This window comes from Agelaius tricolor, unplaced genomic scaffold (assembly GCF_023055355.1).
Source record: "Agelaius tricolor isolate 1412-34295 unplaced genomic scaffold, bAgeTri1.0.p SCAF_6, whole genome shotgun sequence".
In the NCBI taxonomy this organism is placed as follows: domain Eukaryota; kingdom Metazoa; phylum Chordata; class Aves; order Passeriformes; family Icteridae; genus Agelaius; species Agelaius tricolor.
Genome location: NW_027269266.1, coordinates 16,229,911 through 16,250,705, shown reverse-complemented (window position 1 = coordinate 16,250,705; position 20,795 = coordinate 16,229,911). Strand labels below are relative to the sequence as shown.

Sequence of the window (20,795 nt, the reverse complement as noted above, 5' to 3'; positions counted from 1 at the left end):
TTCAATAAGGTAGCATTATTTCCATACCAGGTGGAAGATTTTTTAAAATGTGAGATTAATGATATTTCATTCCCCTTAACAGATACTTCCAAATTCTCCTTTCCTTCTGACTTGTTCTGTATTTTTCATATCTACTTGCTCTTGCCTCATTAGCTTCTAAACCTCCTTCAGTTGATGTAGTGCGATGATGAACCTTGAAGAGAAGCATTTGTTATTTTGATCTTATGTTTTGGCATTTGGAATGTGTTATGAAAAATCACTCCTTTCAAAACCCACCTCTGGCTGCTCTTGCTGAAACTGTTAAAAAAGCCTTCAAAAAACCTGATAAAAACAAGTCACTTATTCCATACTACTGAGACTAGGGAAACCTCTCCGAACACTGATCACAAATTGCAGGTGGCTTCTGGCACCAGTGCTTCTGAGAACACAGCAGATAATGCATATTTTGAAAGAAATACCTGAGAATTCTTCAGATAATTTATGGCTTTTTTAGTCAAGAGGAATGTGAATTTGGAAAGAATAATAGGGAAAAAATGTGCTAATGTTAATGGGATTATGATTATCTAAAATACATATTTAAGAGATCTCTTAATTTAAGTTAGCACAGTTAAATTATTCCAATTGGTTTTAACAATGGGAGAAATTTGAAACTCATTTTTATTCTGCTCCTTAAACCATTGGAACAGAAGGCCTAATCCTGCACAGAACATTTCCAAAAGGGATTTTTAAGAAACTCTACACTATGAGATTAGTTTAAATGTTTCCATTAAAATGGTTCTGTACTCCAAGCATAAATACTGAAATTTTGGGAAGAAAATGCTGAAAATACTATTAAAATGCTAGAAGTGCTTCCATAATAATGAAATCTCCCTCACTTTTCTTCTTTAAAGTCATAAGAGTAATGAAAAGTACTTCCCCCTTCTCCAGCACTTCAATTAAAGTCACATTAGGCCTCCCCCCCCAAAAAAAAACCAGATAAATACAAGTCAGTTCTCTCTCTTGCCTTCAGAGAAATATTTAAAATATAAAACAAACAAAATAAAATTCAGCAATGCTTGGCCTCTCTATGAGCCTGCAACTACATGTGAGACATCACAGGCAGTTGAGTTGGGAGACTGGTGAAGAAGATTTAAATCTCACTATTTCAAACTCTTACACAAAGGTAGAGGGGAAAGGAAAAGATTACACATGGCTTTTTCATCATTGTCTAAAATGACTCCTGTTGGGAAGCATTAGTAATTTTTTTTTCCTGTGACTCAGCCGTGACATTTAAATTGCTAGAAGATCAGAGAAGAGTTTTTAATCCTGTATGTAGGCTCTGCAGCTGGGCAGCTCCTTTCACTGAAGGATACAGAGAGCTATGAAGGCAAGGATAGCATTTCCTTTCTGTGCCCCAAATTTGCCTGCACATGCAGACAGGTGTCACTGAAACAGGTCCACTTGGTCATGAAGCTCTACTTTACAAAGCATAAGGGAAAGAAGCATTTACAGAAATAATTTGTTTAAATAAGTCTCTGTTCTGACACTAATTGACAGCAGCACCCAAGGCCCAAGGCGTGAACAAGTTATTATTAGCGTTTTTAATAGCACTGAAAGACCAACATGCCTCATGAGCCCAGTAGGATTCACACGATCATATTGCGAATAGCTAAAGAGCCTGCGATCTCGGTGTCCCAAGTGAATAGCAGACGTCCAGGGGAAAGAGCTTATTAAGGGACCACCCCTTTTCTTCCTGAAGATAAAGCCTTATCTCCAGCAATTGGACAGCCTGACTGCTCTGCGGTCTGTTCCAGTTCTCTCTTCCGGCTGGTTAGTGTAGGTGCTCGGCGTGGTTTTGTGCATGGTTTTGTGCATGGTTTTGTGCAGTCCCAGGGCACAGGGAGCCTCTCTCTGCTCACAAAGCTGGCTCAAGGGTTCCCTGCGCCCTCCCCCCGGCCCAGGCGCTGCTTCCCACCTCTGCGCCTCTGCTCGCTGCCTCCTCAGCCGCGCTCATTCAACTCGTGTGGGCCACGTTAGAAGTCAAATGGGTGAGATGATCCAGCTTTAAAAAAAAAAAAAAAAAAAAAAAAAAAACCAAAACAAAAAAACCCAAAAAACAAACGATCAAATGAACAAAAAGCCCCCAAAACCACAACACAAAACTGCTCGCGCACACGTACGTACACACGCACAGAAAGACTCAGATGTTTCACTGATCCAATTCACAGCCCAACCCACGAACAGCTGCACTCGCACGATCACGGGGACAGCGAGCCCCGACGAGGGAGCCAGAACGAGAGGGCAGAGCAGGCAGCAAAAAAGCCCCGCTTAAAGTGGCTTTTCCACTGGCCAAAACCCCGCAGCACAACTGGAGCCGGAGCAGCTCCCCCGGCAGCAGGGCAGGGCAGGGCAGGGCAGAGCGCAGGCAGGAATTGTCACATCCCAGCTGCAGGAATTGTCACATCCCAGCTGGCAGGAACGCCGCAGGACTCGCCCCGGAAGGGAAGAGGCTGTGCTGCCGCAGCGGCGGGGCAGCAGCAGCCGCAGCCCTGCTCCGAGCGGTGCCGCAGCGCTCCGTCCCCATAGGCGACTGGCCTGGCTATTGCCTTTTTAAGGATTTTTTTTTCTGAAGTCAGAGCATTTTGCAGATGCAGTTTAGCGTTTAGCCACGCGATCAGGCGAATGGAACGGAGACGGAGAGAAGATGACATCCAGAGTGGCAGTGGGAAAAGAAGGACAGTGGGGACGGGACCACTTTATAGCAACCCTGCCCACGGAAAGATTTGTAAGGAGTATGCTCTTTGTGTACACCAGCTGATACCTTAGGTCAGACGTAAGTCAAAGTAATGAGAAAGAAATGTGGAAACGGGAAGAGAAGCAAAAGCAACAGAGCTAAAAACAGAAAGCTATTGCAGTCCATCTGACGTGAAAGAATATTATTTAGGAAATAGCCCATAATGCCTGGTCTGGGCAGCTCAGCTGTCTCTTTAAGCTACGTTACTCTTAGTTTTTTTTCTTTTTCTTCATGTTACATCATTAGTGCCAAAACCCAATAGTGCCTGCTGGGCATGCCATACCTTTGATGCTATTTTCCAAACTCAAAAATTACCTGAAGCCACATTACCATCACATAAGATATGGTAATATACTCAGATCATCTTCGTAGGAGCCATATCCTAATAGTGTAAAGCCAAGATATGAAAGCCCTGATCATTATAAATGGCCTTTTCCCAGCATAAATGTATAATGTTTTGCTGCGTGACATGACAATAGTCTGTCATTAAATTTTAATATATATTTTTCTGAAGAAGAACATCAACATGGGGAAGCACTCTCAAAGAGAAGTTTTGGAGACACAATAATTAAAAGACAGAACAAAATCAGTGATTAGATGGCTAATGGCATATTTTTAAACAATGTATTCTTGACACCTTTCAAAATTATCTGCGGCTAAAATTGCAAATGGGTGACTACCAATGTTAATTTTGTTATTACTATTCCAAGAATGACATGCTGGTAGTCTATTCACATATGGAGATGCTCAGCATATGCAAGCTGAAAACCTCTAGACAACTTTGAGAAATATGTAACACTATTTAAAAAGTTTTATTCAGGGAATGTTATTCTAGTGGCACAGAATGGGAACTCTCAATGTATGGGCAACATACAGAGAGGGGCAATGTAAAGATGCTGTTTGGATGAATATAATTTCCATTGTTCATTTCCAGTAAGAATGGTGGAAATAAGGTATTTTCAAGACTACATTACATTCCTAAGACGTTTATGTTAGCCAACCCCCCGCCCCCCAAAAAAGTAAAGACATGATTTTAAAGTATTGAAGGTTTCATGCAGTTTTCAAACTATTTTAAATCTATTCTGCAGTGACTATCAAAGATTGATGGAGCTTGCTCATAATAGGATTTTTTCTAATTATGTTTAACACATTAAGTGTTGCTTAGCAGTGTATTATTACCTGTATTCAATGAAGCAATTAGCATTTATTTTTCATTTCAAGTAAATTTTCCTAAAAGTGTTTTGTAATATTTTTCAAAATTAATTCACCACCAGGGGGCAAAGAACTATTTCGCTGGAGGGAACGTTTTTATATTGGTTTTATAGATGCGTGACCCTTACTTCACAGTAATTGCAGAAGTGATTAAAAACAAAAAAGTATGCAGACCTAAAAATACATGAGAGGGACATCTTTACCATTTTTGCCAACTTTGAGTGCTCTAAGGTTAAGATAATTGTTGGGAGAGAGAGCAAGCTGGAAGGCCAGAAGAGGTGCTACAAGATGGCTGTGATGTGAGCGCTGCTCTGTGCACATTCTGTGCCTCTGTCAGGAACACGTGGTGCTGTGTCTTGTGCAGAAAGAAATGTCAACCATGTAGGCATTAAACCAGGTAACAAACAACTCAGCATTGTACACAGTATCGTAACACTTATCACAGAATCACAGAATCATTCAATTTTAGCTGATTTTAATTCCCTGCTCAATTCTGTCAATGCTGTTTTGTTTCTGCTTGGTCCCTCTTATTTGTTACTTTGCCAGAGATGAGCTGATGTTAGGAATAATTAAAAATGTAATTTGATTTTGCAAATGGAAAAACCATTTTAAATCACCTGGAAATTCTCTGTGAAGATCACACAATGCCATTTGTCAGTACATAAGACTCATTTTCCATTTATTAATGTGGTAGGTATGTATGTTAGTGACATTTCCTTAGGAACCCTCCAAAGAAAGGAGATAGCACCATAAAATATTGGAGAAAAGAAAGAGAATCAGGTAAATCCAAACCCAAAACCACCATAAAATTAACTAGTATGACCATGCATAGAGAGACTGTGCAACCAACAGCACAACATGCCAAGAGTGTAACAGAAGAGCCTGTTACAGCAAACTCATGTAGGAATTAATCATGGACAGCATTTGGTTTGTGGGATATCTTTTCAATAAAATGATTGAGTCCATTTGGAGAGGAAACTGAAAGCTGTGATGGATGAACATAGAATACACTATTTACTCAAAACTGCTCTTTCCCTGCCATAGGGATTTTTAGGTGGTAGATTGCTGTCCTGTTCAAAATTGCAGATGATACTTTGAAATTTGTTCAGGATGTTCAAAATATTTTCTTCATAAAATAAAGTTAAATTTCAAGTTAAGATAGTTTTCACACTTCAGGATTGCATTAACAAAGTAGTCATACTCTAATCACACAGTGCAAAACCAGCAGAACTAACTAAATATAGGAAGACCATTAATATGATGCATGTGTACAAGTGTCTTTCTAAGAAAAAGCCTATTAAAATTCTTCAAATTCTCCTTTAAATTTAACAATGCACTTAATTATGACTAAAAAAAAATCTACTGAATTCTCATCCTCAAAATTCCAGTATATACAGATACAGAAAAGTAATTCCTAGGAAGACCAGTCTGGATTGAATAATCTCAACTGTACAGCAAAAAAAGTACATTGGTAGAAACCAATATAAAGAAATGAGGTTTGATTATTCCATGGTTATATTTACCAAAGGGCAGCTTTGAAATCTGGCCCACAGCTACAAATGCAAACACATATCTGCTAAAATAAGGCATTATAATGTCTGGTACAGCTTTTCTTACATTTGTATCACGTCAAGTAAAGATATATTTATTTCATGATTCACTTGCTTTTACTAAATTAAAAGTTCAATGTTAAACATGTCACAGTATCTTGCTGGTGGTGGATTATATTTGTGATTTCTTCAAATCACATAAATGGCCAAAATCCTTCCTCTGCCTGCACAGTTGTGATTTCCATTTGCTCTCAAGGAATACATTTCAGAAAATAGAGCCGGGCATGTTACTCTTATTACAAAACATTATTTTCAGAAAAACAAATTACTGTCCAAAGCACTTTCTTTGCCAAAATTCTACAATGTAATTTCTCACAAAATCCCATTAGCAAATACAATTTCTCTAGTAAGTAGTCTCTAACAGAGTTTTAACAGCTCTCACCCACATGGGGATTTTGTTGTCCTTGTTGTGACTAGATTTTGCTGTGGTATGAGTTTTATTCACAACATCGCAGACTAAAACAATAGAAAAGTAAAAATAAAGATTTCTCATACCAAGAACCTGTCATTGAAGATAAAAGGTGCCCTAAATGTGGAGAACCCAGATGGTCCAGATCTGATGAGAAGTGGCTCATTTCTGGAGCTCTCTTGAAGCAACACATTTTTAGATAAAGCAGGACTGCTGTTAATAGTCATTTACAATCTCCTTAAACATTATTTTTTTTCTCAAAATTTTTTGACTTTTAAATTCTAAAACCTAAATAACTGAGCTTCTCTTGCCATTTACTTTTTTCAGAATCACTTCAGTCATGTAGAAATATTTCATGCTCTGTCTGTGCCCTTAAATCACTTTTTCTTCCTCCTCTATTTGCATTCTCTCTCATCTCCCCTGTATCTACTGTATTGTGCTAGCAAATAAATATTAAATACGTTGTACTCATTTAGGTCTTAACTAGGCATTCAACTCACATAACAAATACTTCTGTGGGCAAATATTAAACAAGGAATATGTAATATAGAGTGTTATTTAGCAAAATATATTTAATGAATTCTATCAAGTGAGAGGTATAAATATTGACTTCTCCTCCATGTGGCATGTACAGGAAGAAATCACTTAGTGGATGCTCTTGGTACATATTCCTGGTCACTGGTAGGATGAGGAGGTGGCTTGCAGAGCACAGAGTAGGAACATACACAATGGTATTATCTGGATCCACTTTTATGTAAGTAGTACTAATGAGTTACACCTTCAACACAAAGTATCAAAAAGCTAGTTTTTGATAAAAAGACAAAAAAAACCCCTATTTAGCAGCTTGCCAATAGTATGGCAATCCTCCCAACATCAAATCTATGAAAACTGGGAAAAGCAACCATCCTTAAAAGCTGTGCTAATGGAAGTGGTTAAATTACAGATCCACTAGTTTGTTTCTATTGTGTTGCAGAGGCCAAAGACTCTCTCCTTTCTTGGCCCATAATGCAAGCTTCAAAACTCTCTTCTATCCTGCAAATAAAAAGGAATTTGATGTCCCTTGCACGCATGTAGGATATCCTTGAATATAAATATTAATGTCAAAGAACAGCACACTTGTCCTTATTCCACTTATCCCTGATTTGCTTTTATAGTCAAATTATATTTTTCATCTTTTCTTTTGTTGCAAAATATTTTTTTAAAACAGTAAACAAAGACCAGGCTAGTGGAATTTTAATCAGTGCTAGATCCAAGTGCTGTTACCTCTGTCTGCAGGCCAGCCAAGAGCTCCATTATATCACTTAAGCACCATTTAAGCTGAATCAGTGATTTTTTCTTGCAGCACGTTAGAGGAAAAGGCAGAAGGAATTCTCCCTGCAGGACCAACTTGCATCACATGTCAGTGACAGATCATTTTTGCCACCAGGCATCAGTGACTGCAGTCCTATGGAGCCCAGGGCTGGAGATGGTCAGGGTGAAGCAGGAGGGTCCAGCTGACAGCAGTGCATGTGCACACTCTGTGCAGGCACAGCAAATCAAACACATGGCAGGAGAAGCCAGAAACTGAGCTGCAGTGCTGGGGGCATCATACAAGATGCAGAAATTTTAATGCTGGATGCTCCGTGTTCCAAGGGATGTCTGTCAGTCCTGGCTAAGGAAAGGCATGGCACCTGCCCTTCCCTGCACTGTGTGCTGTGAGGTTTGTCTGCAGGGAGCTCCTGAGGGAGCCATTCTGCCTCTCCTTCAGCCTTAGGAACCACCAGCAGCTCCCTGGAGCCATGCAGTGCTTTGTCCAGCCCACTCTCTCCCACTCCCACCCACACCAGACTCTCTGTGCTCCCCTGCTGCTGCTGCTCCAGCCTCTGCTCCAGCATCCCTGCCAGCCTCAGCCTTGGCTATGGACAAAGGACCTGAGCACATCTGTCCTTCACTGGCACATGCACCTGCAGAGCAACACCCAGAGCTGGGGCCCCTCTCCTGCCTGCTCCTGTAATGTGCAAACAGCCACTCCTGCTGACCTTTCCAGGAGAAAAAAAAAACAAACTGATTTAGACCATGCAGCTTGGGAACAACTTCCAGGTAGCTTTCCAAAGGCTAGTCATAATGGATGAGTTCTAGCCAAGAGTCATACATTCCAACTTTCCCAACTTTCCTTTGACAAGTTACCTTTTTCTTTAAAGGACTTTGGGGCAAACTCAGCCTATTCTGTCAGCAGATCCAACTGAGAAGGGATCAAGTACTCTGGACAGCAAAAAGAAGCCGAAACAGGTCAGTGGAGCAGGAGATGCACCTGTGATCATCTGCCCTCTGGAGACCTGACAGGCAATGAAGAGCCCTCTGGATGCTGTAGCTGCTGGCAGGAAAAGGAAGAAACCAGTCCTTGTATTTTTCTGAAATTTAACATTGAAGAATGCAGTACATTGAAACACAAAAGGTAAAAAATAATTAGGTTTTCTGTTTAAAAAGATTAAATGTGCGGGTTGTCATCTCTGTTTTGATTTTGAATAATTTTTACTTACCCCTTTGGGTACAAATGTGGTTGTTAGTGTTGTCTGGTTTCCCAGGAGTATTAAAAATGTAACATAGGCCTTTCTGCAATTCCAAGCAAGTGAACTTGCCTCAGCTGTGTGCCATGTTCGGGCCCAGTAGCAAACTCTGCCCCCACTCTCCACACTGCTTTTCCTGTTCCCACTGGGCACAGGACTAAAATTCACCAAAATGACAGTACCTCCATAACTACAGTACTTCCTGCTGTGCCAAAATCCCATCATCTCTGCAGTCATTTTAAAGTACAGGAATATTGAAAACAAAACCAATCAGAAAGAGGCACAAATGCAGCAATAGGTCCCTCCTGATCTGGAATTTCTTTGTGTCTTTATAGAAAATGTTAAATACTGTTGTAATCAGAAACCTACTGCTGTTGTTGCTCCATAGTTCACTGTTGAAGATAACAGCCTGTTAATTAACATTAAAAAACATATTTGTCTTATGGAAAAGAATATTCAGTGAACATTAACAATAGTGTGTACAGCCACAGCCATATACAGCCATATACAGCCACACCATATCCTCCATTTTAATGACTGTACAAAATAGCAATGGCAGTCAAAGTCAGCTGTGAAATGGTGGTCATGATGCTCTCCTGGTTATTGTTTAATTATGCCTCAGTTATTGTGTGGTTGATTCTATCACTCTTTTACCCATATTTTTGAAGGCTGTCTCCTGAAACTGCACCCCACTCCAGAAAATCCTGGATACACCATCAATCTGCATGCCTGTTAATAGAGTGATCTCAGCCTAAAAGGAAAAGAATCAGACTGGTCAGTTTAAATGTCTAAATTGCCTTTAGCCATCAGCTCTCTCAGCCAGAGAGCTGTAATTACCATGAAACACCCAGGGAGGCACTTACCATTGTTGCTTTCTTTTTGTACTAGTCTGTTACATTTGGAGTTATGACAGATTATACTACAGTTACCATAAAGTAGTATTTCCCAAGTGAAAAGTCTCTTCACAAACTATTGTCTTTCTTTCTGTTTTCAGTTTTGCCAGTAAGAGACAAAAACATTTGTTAGAAGGAGAAAGAAGCAGCATAAAGATTTATTTTGGAAAGCAGATTTTGTAGCTGTGGAATAAGCAAATTGGATCTTACTGTTTTCTGGTTACATTTTGCCTTTTCACAGTAAGTAAAACAAAATGGTGGTTTCTCAGCTATTATGATTTTAGAAATACAGTATTTAATTAAATCTTTTTATAGTAATGTTTTTTACCTGCACTCTTTGTGTTTCTTGTAGATCTGAGGCTTGCCAAGTTTCACTCAATTAGAAAGAGATCAGTCATTCCAGAACTGAAAGCAGTTTTCTGGAATATCTCCATGAAAAACAACATTTAATAACTTAACTAGATGTAAGAACTTCTAAATAGTAAGGCATTACAAGCCAATTTTTAATCTTGGTCTTTTATAAATATACCATTTCATTCCTTCCTCATTTAACTTCAGAGACAGTCTTAAGTACATAACACCTCTGAACATTAAATAACACTCACAGTAAAAGGCACTTTAAGAAGAATTTTGGTCTGAATTAGCTTTTCCTACACTCAGTCAGTGCTGAGCACCTGATGGAGTGAAACATTGGGATCTTTCCCCAGCATTAGTTTCTCTTTAGTTATGATAATGATTTATGGTACCTCTGAGTCCTGATTTGGAGCTCATAGAGAGTAAAGGATATCTTAGAGAAACCAGTAAAAACTGCACTATGCATCTGACTTTACAGAAAAAACCTAGAGTACTGAGCAAAGCAGGACAATTTTTTTCTATTCCTGAGAAGATTAAAAAGTGGCCTAAAACATCCTAGGGCTCAGATGCACCAGATTAGACCAATAGCCTATATGCAGGTGAGAAAGAGCAAGACAGCTGTTACACAGCACTAAATAAATGAAGAGTTTTCTTCAGTTACAGAAAGGTAAAGCTGCAGAAGGATTGGTTTACTCTAAGAAATCAAAAAGGAGATGTGTGATGCTTTATAAGTATTAAACTGTAAATCCATAAAGAGATGCAATTGTGAAACAAAACTGAAGGCTCTATAGAGAAGTCCACAAAATACAGTCAGTAGATTTGCAAGAAGTCCCAGAGAAGACTGCACAAAGGCTTGAAATAAAATATAGACCCAAGCAGCCCCTGGGCAAATCCATTATATTTAATTTTATTTTGTATAGTAAAACAATTCTGCAAAAGTCTGTGGACAACAGCTGCAGAAAGACAAAGAAGAGCTAGAAAGAATCAATTGTAGCAGAAACTTTGCAAGAGCAAAGACTGGATTATCACTTTGAAAAGACTACATATGATTTACATTTGGACACCATACTCCAGCTATACTATATTTGAAGTCCCAGAAATACTTCTGAAATGAAATTCTAATTATATTGAGTACAAACAAGCAAAGCTCATCTCACAGGAGTTGTGCTGTGGGAAATGTGAACTGCAAGCCTAGGCAAGGCAAAATTTAGAAAATCTAATACTTGCAGTGGCTTCAAAAATGAAACACAGTATCTTTTTTAGGACTGGAAATGTCAGATACTAGATGATAATGCAAATTATGAAGAAAAACACAAGTCCAGAAAGCAAAAAAACATAAAGTGAAAGCAGAACATAATGAAATGGAATAGAGAAGTAACATAGGAGAGGTAGCTTATCTGTATCCTTGTCTTTGAGATGCGGTTGAATGTCACTCATACCAAGCAGAGTTAGTCAGATAAATTATGTCTTGGTGCAAGAGACATAGTATCAAAGGTATGCCAGCCAGCTCCATCCTGGGATCATGCAGCTTGGGAACAGCTGATGGAAGTCACTCTCCCATCCAGGAGAGAATGCTGACACTGCTTGGGAAGGTGTTTAGGATGAGTGTAAAGCACAAACTCTAAAAGATGCCCATGCCTGTCTGTTAATAAAGGCTACCATCTCTTTTTACCCTCCTGACTGAAATAACCGTGAGGTTGATTTCACTGAGAAACGAAGAATGGAGAAAGATTTGGAAGGTGTACTACCAAATACATGAAAACCATCTCACCTGGCAAGGAGGACCAAGACCTGATGGGAAGAAATTTTGTGGAGTTCCAAGAGCATTCAGCAAATCCAAGTGGAAAATCCTTCACTTGTCAACATAACGTGGGTATGCCAATGAGGGCAATTTCAAACCAGCTGATCAAAACATCCTGTCCTATAAATCATCATCACACATCAGCACACTTACTGCATGTGCCTGCTGGAATCTCCACTGTTGTTTATCAGGGTATCACTGACCAGAATAAACAGGTAAGCCATAATCCAGAGAGCCATTGCCTGCTGCTGACTAAAGGCAAGCTCAGCACTAGGAGGCCGTGGCACTGAAGCCAGGTCAGGTGTAGCAGAGAAATGGGAGAGTAGGCCATGGAAGAATAACCACAGTGGTATATTGTCTTACCTACTGGATGACTACAGTCATGAAGGAAACTTCTGTGAACAAATACTCCTCTAAATGACAAATCAAGAAGCTAACAAGAACTGTAGAGATGAACGAGCTCCAGGGCAGAAAGACTGATTCTTGCAGTGCATATTGAAGGCATAGGAGACAATCGCTGGCATGTGGCAGAGGATATTCACCAAGTTGATTCAGTGGGCATCTTTAAAAGATACAATTTATCATTATGTATCAAAGAAAGACCTATAAATTAATGATAGACTGAGGGGACATGGTGTACACAAGGAACAAGTCAATTTTAAGTCCATACAAAACCCTCTGACCATGTTAGGGCAGAGGAGTAATGTGATAACAAAGCTCTCTCATCATTAAAATGAGTGAGACACTTCAGTGTGCTCTTCTGTCTCAAAGAGCACAGAGGAAGAAAAATTGTTTCAAAAGGACAGGTCAGTGTTTAAGAAACCTGTGATCTTTGCTTTGTGCTCTTACTTATGGAGTTGGGAGTTTCTCCAGAAATATCTAACAAAACATTGGAAAGCCCTCTTGCCTTCCAGGGGAGACATGAACAGATTACAAGTCTGACTGAGTCTTCTGATTTCTCTTCTGCAGTGAAAAGGAAGTTATAAGGTAAAGGTAAATGCTGTTGAATCAATGACCAAGTCTCATAATAATATAAAGGAAAACCTCAGGACACAAACAGAAGCTATTTGAAGAAAGAGTCAGTATCCAAGACCTATCTGTGAATGGCCCTGGAAGGAGCAGAGTATCTATGAATGACCCTGGAAGGAGCAGAGTACCATTGTGGATCTCAAAAATGTGAGAGGAACGGCTCTTCTGGAGATCTCAGGAGCTGCTGTTCCAAACCCAGGGGGTCTCAGAAGACATGGCCTGAGCCAAAGGGGAAGAACCAACCTTTGTAGACCTACATCTGACCAAACCACATCTTAAGGGCCAGCAGCCAAAAGCTTGTTTTGTCAAAAGCTTGTTTTGTCAAAAGCTTATTTCTTCTTTCTGGTTGCAGAAACATGAACCAGCCCAAGAGCTTTCAGCCAGTTCATTCTCTGGGCTGTTTGACTCTGTAGAACCTATGGATTTGCTCATTGAGTGTTCTCAGAGATAACACCAGTGATCCCCACATGGTCTGAATCCAACTTTGAACATCCTGTCAGGGATGTACACTTCCTTACAGCATTTAAGACAACAGCAGCCATCAGAATTGGAAAAACAGGTTCACCAGGGAAAAGTCCAGCAACCTAAGCCACACTAAGGAAGCAGGTAACAGCTGATGAAATTTTGGCCAAAAATAAGCTGAAAATTGCCCAAAGTTTATATCTACATGTATTTATATTTATATGGAATGAAATTGTCCATACTTCATATTATTTACATATGTATTCTGCCTACATGTATATACATCTATATGTGCATGTATACATTTATAGAGAAGCTATTTTTATAAATAATTCTATTTGTACAGAACTTTAACAAGGATCTGGGGTCTTGATCCAAATCAGATGGACTACTGAGATGAGGCAACAAAATCCTTGGACACTGAATGCCTGGAATGAGGACAGGGCTGCTGTATTTGTGCATCTCCCATCAGGATCATTTTACTTCCTCATCAGTGCATGACAGTACAGAGACGTACATAGATATGTACTCAAAAGAGAAAAGCCAAGTTCACCGCAAATTGACAAAACCATGGACACAATAGGATCATAAAAATACTTATAAAGTATGCCCAAGAGAAAGAAAGACCACAACCTGGTGCTGGAGACCAAAATGCTGAACACAGTCTTTTCACATTGTAATCTTCGTTAGAAAATTGTATCAAAATTGTTAGTTCTTTATAACTATCAATAAGTATATTCAAACAACCATGAGACAGCATGTTGTATCTATACAACAACAAAGAGAGGCTCAAAAGGCATAGAGATAGTGCTTGTGACACAAAGACTGCAGTAGGGCAAGAGAGATCCACGGTATCTGATGGAAACGGAGGAGGAAAATTAATAAGATCCTAAATTTACAAATTCCAAAGCAGAGGAGACTATCAATAAACCAGAGAATCATCAGCTAATATGAGGAGATGATTATGCACAGAAGAACACACAAAGTGTGAAACCCTGTGGGTGCTCACTCTGCAAGCATTCAAGTGCAGGCTCCTTAAGATGGAGACCAAGCTGGCATTGACTGAGCACTGCTGAAATACATTTCCTTCTTTTAGAGGGGGAAAATGTTTGCATGGCTGGCACTTTAAAGCTTTCAGCCTCCTGCTTTCAAACCATAAGTTAGGGTCACTAGTCACTAGATGCCTGACAGAATGGGGGTATTTCTCTCACCCTTGCAGATTTCTCCCCCTCTCTGTGATAGCTTAACTTTCAGTAAGAACTAAATTCTTCTCTCTTTCACTAACATGTAAGAATATGGATTAAGTTGCAAAATTTAATACACCAAACAGATGAAAATGCCAGTGTTCACTTTCATATTTCTTTTTTCTTAGCTGTAAAATAGGGATAGTAAATTAAACAATACAGTTCACAAGATTCATTAGGCTTCATTAAGATTTCCATAGATTGTATTTTTTAGCTACTGAGTATTATTATTTTTATCGGTCTCCCTCTGATAAAGGGATTTAGAAGGGTTTTCAGCATATTTCTTATCACATTGGCCTTTTTTTTCTTAAACTGAGACATTCAGGAACTGATTCTTGAAAGCTCTGTGTAATATCTGGGTTGATAAAGCATCTTGAGACTCCTCTAGGACAGTTCCAAGTGTTTTACACCTACACTACAATTAACATTTTTTGGTTTAAATTACAATACAACCCTAAATTGTACCCCCTCAGCTGAGAACCACAAATGCATTTGTGCAGATAAACTAGAGAGGCCTGCAATTTATGAGTCTAAATTCACATTCACTAGAAGCTGTATGTAAAGAACATTGTTAATGTTGTGAAAGCAAATATTTGAACGTTAAGTATCAGAATTAGAACCAATTCCAGAATAACTTACTTCCTGTTGACTTAACATTAATGTCTAGATACAAAAGTAGGAGTTTTGCATTAGTCACTTAGAAGTTACTTTACAGGGCTTGTTCACCTGATTATTACAGTATCCTCATGTATCAGCACAGATTTTTTAATTCTTTGTGAACACTTCTACTTAATTCAACACACACACATACACCCCCATCAATGCCATGACAAGCCCACTGTATACCCTATAGATGATTTTCTTAAATAATTGAGTTTATTATTTTCATGCCAAAATGAACAGACTTATGGAATTTATGCAGTGGAGTTTCCTTTTGTACACACTAATATTCTAGACTATGTGGAAATTTTGGGGCTTTAAATCACCAGAAGAACAACTAACAACTCTTTATGATGCCACAAAATGACTGTATTGTGCTCTGGCTGTAAAAAGCTGATGTGAAAATTACAGCTGAGGTTTTACCTTGGTTGGGGTTTTTTTCTTTTCATTTGTGTTTTCAGGCTAGTTTGAGATGGATTTTCACCATGACATAACAAGCAGTGACAGCGGTTGAACAGAACATTTCTTTACAACGAAAGTTTATATCCTTCAGTTTTGGCTAATTTTGAACTCAAGAAAGTTCCTTAGCAAAATAAAAATCACAATAATTTTTTGTTAAAACAAGTAAAAAAATATTATATATAAACATTTTATTAGATATTTTTAAATCCTTTTTTCCCGCTTTCTTTGCAAATTTTGATTTAGTAAAAGCCTTCCATAAAGGAAGCCCTAGCAGGCTACAGGGGTAAAATATTTTCCCTACTTACTGGTTACTCTCTCAGCACTACCAGGCTGCACTATCAGTTACAGCTTCTCTTCTGCTGCTGTTTTTCAACCTTAACATTTTCCCATTACAGAGCACCCAGCGATGCTCTATGAACCACTCATATTCCCAATTAAGCTCTACTTCACATGCTTTAGCAGGTCTTAAATGATATACAGATGCCAGCTTGACCTTCTGCCCATCCTGTGCATGTGGGAGCACTGGGTGGTTGGATTGTAAAAAAAAAAAATCACAAGGCCCTACAGTGCAGAGAACCTGACCCACCCTTCCTCCCCAGCCCAGGCAGGAGGACCCTGAGCAAGCTCCTTGTCTGCAGTCTTGGCATCCTACTAAAGGCACAAGGAAAGGGGCAGTAAACACTCAACAAATGGCTGTAAAAACATGACCCAAGATGAAAGTTGCACTGTAACATTCAAATCTATATGCCATTTTATTTTCTTTTATCTCTTCTTTTTTTTTTTTTTTTAATTTTTTTTTTTTTGGCAGGGGGAGGGTGGAGAGAAATCCAATTGCCCCCATCTGGGTTGCTGAGTAAAACCACCTTTTTGGTATTCTTGAATTTAGATTTTTTCAAAATGCTGTTTTTCATCCCTAAATTTATAGGGCAAACTAGATACTTCATTTAGATGAGCAGCTTTTGGGCATGAATGACAACAACTGTTCATATGGATTTTTATTATGCAGATTAAATACTCTCTAATTACACATAGTGGAATACTTCATAACAGTCTGCTGTGTTATGTCAATAATCCATTAAGATATGAATAGATGCTTGGTAAAACTTCTGCTGAAAGCAAATGAGCGTTTATAATCTTATTGGAGAAAGCACAACAATCCCATTGACAGGAGCCCGATGGGATTGCAGGGACACAGTCTCATGAGCTGCTCTTGAAATCCAGAGAAAGGTCCTGTGATGCTGACAAACTGTAAATACTAAAGAAAGCACAGAACTTCAAAACTAAACTTCTTTTTATTCCTAGATTATTTTCTCATGTAAGTAGGAGCAGCTCCTCTAAGCCCTGTGATGCTTCTCTCCTTCCCATAAGCAAAAAAAAGTTTAGACCTAATTTTCAGTGTTTTCTGTCTTCATCACATAGATAACCATACAGTGATAACTTTGGAAATTCCCTCAGTTCAGAACTAGAACAAGGACAGTTTGAGTCAGGAGATGATTCTGGAAGAGATCAGAAGGTATCAAAAGGTACCCATGCTCTCTTCCATGGTTTCACAGGATCATAGAATGTCCTGAGTTGGAAGTGACCCCTAAGGACCACTGAAGTTCATCTCTTGGCCCTGCACAGGACACCTCAAGAGTCACACCATGTGCCTGAGAGCATTGTCCCAACACTTCTGGAGCTCTGTCAGGCTCGGTGCTGTGACCACTGCCATGGGGAGCTGTTCCACTGCCCAGACACTGTCAGGATGAAGAACCATTTCCTAATATCCAACCTAACCCTCCCCTGGCACAGCTTCATGCTCAGGTCTTGTCACTGGTCACCAGAGATAAGAGATCAGCATTTGCCCTTCTGCTCCTCCTCTGTGCCTGCTCTTGCCTCTGCTCTGACACTGGGTCAAGCAGTCAGGGAAACTGGTTAAAAAGAGCCAGGAAGACTAAATAAGAAAGGATGGATGATATTCAAAATCATGATGATCAGAAACAGGCATTTTAGAATACTGGTCTGAATCCAAAGCACAATGAGGTACAGAACAAACAAATCAAATATAAGTTATTTGTAGTTTATATTGACTGACCCAAGAGCAGCAAGAGGTATTAACATAAAAACACTAAAACTCATCAACTGCTAATATAACTGTCCTGTAAGATCCTTTGCAAACTGAGTATGCTGCATCTGCTTGTAGCTTCAGTGTGACTACAACACAGATGTGTTTCCCCTCCATGCCACAAAGTATTCTCCTTTCTCTCCAGAATCCTTTGTGGCTGTCATTGGAACATCTAGGCATGCATTTTCCAACAAATACATGCAGGGGAAGCTGTACTTTCTCAACACTAATTGCTCTGAAGAGGTAGCAAGAAAATGCAGCATGTCCTGTGTCAACAGTGACTGGTGCAAGAGGAAGGAGCCACTTGGCTCAGGGCAGAGAGAGACAGTGGCTGGTAGACTGGAACCAGCCAGACAAGAAACCTTGTCTGGAGAGCAGAAGGTCAAGACAAAATGGAGAATGGGAGGCAGGAGAACCTGGATTTAGAGAGTAGTTGGCTTTAGCCTGTGGGGAACATACTGATATTTGATGAAGAGCTATGAGGAGTGACTAAGTGCAATGTGGTTTTTTAGTGGTATCACTAATTAAGGCCTATCAAAAATACGAATAAAGTGAGATTTGCAGTCACAAGTAGTGCATTTCATTAAATCAAATTATGATGGTTTGGAGAATAAGGGGTTGGACAAACAGACACTTCTTGAGGTCTTAAATAGAGGAATCGTCAACATTAGGTACAAGTGCTAAGACTTACTGGCCATGAGAGCCAAAACAGATACAAGCTCATAAAAGACTGGAGTTATACAAAACCCCATTTGTGAATACAATAGGAACTTCATTTTTCAACCTCATTATTTCTATGTGTGTTATATACCTGTGTGATCCTGTGTGATATAATTCCTGTGTGATCCCCAGAACAGACCGGTGCGAATGCTTAGAGGATACCCCAACATTTCAAAGGAGCACATTTGAAAAAGACCCTTCTTTTCCTTTGATAAAGTCACTCAGTATATTGTGCAAAAATAGAAGGGGAAAGGAGATGATTTGTGTTTTGATCCATCATTTACTGGGTGCCTTACAGCCGGTAATACATGTCAATTCTATTTTATTATTTGGAAGCACACAGCAGTTGGGTGGATCTTTTCACTGGCATTAAGGTAGGTTACATTTCTGCTCTTACCTCATTAACCTTTATTGCTAGTGCTTTGGTTTACCAGGATAAAGTTTGTTGCTCTCTAATCCTGTGTTAGATTAAATAGGATGCTTTGTAGGTTGTCTAATTTCACTGTATTCCTCTCCTTAGCTCAGTATTGTAGTTTGTTACTCATTTTGAATAAAGCAGCCTCCAGATGAAACAAAGCTTATTTACAATCTATTAGCAATAAAAGCATACACAAACAAAAAACCCCCCACAGGTTGCTTTTATTTGTCTTTTGATTTCCAAGTCTTTGGAGCCTACATGAACATGGCTTGTAGCATTGTTCTGCAGGCAGGGACTTACTTCAAATTTAATTAAAGTTGGAATTCCCGCTGTAATCATATGAATTTAAGAGTTGGGGCTGTAAAAAAAATTACTAAATATTTTCTGACTCTCAGCTGAATTGTGAGTTATCAACACTGAACTGCAGAGCTGCATGATTCACTGTGAAATTGATTTTATCACATGGTTTCACAATGCATCCTATGGGGTATTTTTTTCATATTTTCCCATGCATTTTTAATGTGCTGCCTGATCTTTGGGTACAAATTCCTTTCCCTTCAGCAAATTCTGACTTTCTAAACACCTGAGCAGTTTCAAACACCTGATATTTAATTTTCATCAGTCTTCTAGGGAAATATTTTTGCCTCTCACATGTGGATATCTTTCTGCTAAAATTATATACTTCTGAAGTACATGACTCAATCTCCAATCATGAGGAGTTGAAGGGCTAAAAGTTAGATCTCTGTCATTAGAGACAGAAGTAGATATAATCTTCTTCTAGAACTCAGTGCTTGCTTCTGTCACTGGCAAGACAGTAACAGGTATTCACCATTTAAATATTTATACTTTCATTAGGAGAAGAATCATATAAAGCTATTTTAGAACTGGTTTGTCTTCAAGTTCTGCTGCTTAAATTCTCTCACAGGCCTTAAATGCATTTCTTCAGGCACATTCATTCTGTTGACATCAGTCTACTTCCATGCTGTAACATCCTTAAATGCTTTGCAGAATCATGGCCCTACAAACATGGCCCTATAGGTGAAGAATCCCAATGCATCTTAACTCTAATGTAGCTAAGATTTTCTTTTCAAAAAAAAGTGACTGTGGTTCCAGATATATACATGTGTGTGCAAGTGTACAGATATATATATATAAAGGTCATAAGACAAATCAGCTTTTGTTGTTACTTATTTGGAAGGAACTATATGCACACATGACTAGCTGAGTTTTATAGAGGCTCTATTGTCCAACCATACAGTGGCCAAAACACAACTATTTTTTAATGATCAGGATAACCACACTCCCTGTTTACTTGGGTAATTGGCTAAATGGAATAATTCAGCTTCATATTTAAAAAAAATGAGGGGTCTATATTAAATAATTTGAGATATATCATGGACTGCTTGAAGGACTGTAAACAATTAATAATGATAAATAGGCTGCAATTTGCTGAAATAGATGCAAAGAGGTATCTGGGGAGATACTGAAGACGTCAGTGTTGAAACAAATTTACTATAAGCATAAATGTTCTAAAAGGGGTAGTTGATTAAATGAGTAAATGATATATCTTTGAATTTCAATGTAAATGAAGATGGGGGGAAAGAACCATAGTAATTGAAAGAATGTAGCAGCATGAAGTTACTTCAGCTGAAAGGTAAGATAATAATATGAGAAAGATTAATTACAATCATAATTATCTTCTCCTCACACAGTTATCTTCCTATATAGCTATTGTTTAAAATTGATTCAAGAACTTAAGGCACTGCTGGCTTCAGGAGCCTGATACACAGGCTGTTAAAATGAAAGGGAGCCTTTCCCTTAATGTCAGTAACTTTGGATCAGCCTTACAAAAACTTCTGGATTGAGGTGGAGTTAATGTAAAGAGTAATAGAAACCAAAACATGTTAAGGAATATGGTTAAAGATAAGGTGATCAAATGATGGCAAAATCTCCCTGTAGTGGTACAATAAGACTACAATGGTAATTAAGTCACATCTTGTTTTTGTGGAGACAGGTTGGGGTAAAAGGCTTCAGGTAACCTTACATGGTGCAATTTTCTTCTTCCATCACAGCACGAGTGCACACAGTGACAGTTTTG

General features: G+C 38.9%; 1 long non-coding RNA gene across 1 annotated transcript; it reads right to left on the bottom strand.

The window, feature by feature from the left end:
- Positions 1–1,550: 1,550 nt before the first annotated feature.
- Positions 1,551–2,252, bottom strand: LOC139591374 (uncharacterized). The gene is made up of 2 exons (XR_011679626.1): positions 2,164–2,252; positions 1,551–2,041 (listed from the first exon to the last, which is right to left on the bottom strand). It is a non-coding gene; the product is annotated as an uncharacterized lncRNA (long non-coding RNA).
- Positions 2,253–20,795: the final 18,543 nt, after the last annotated feature.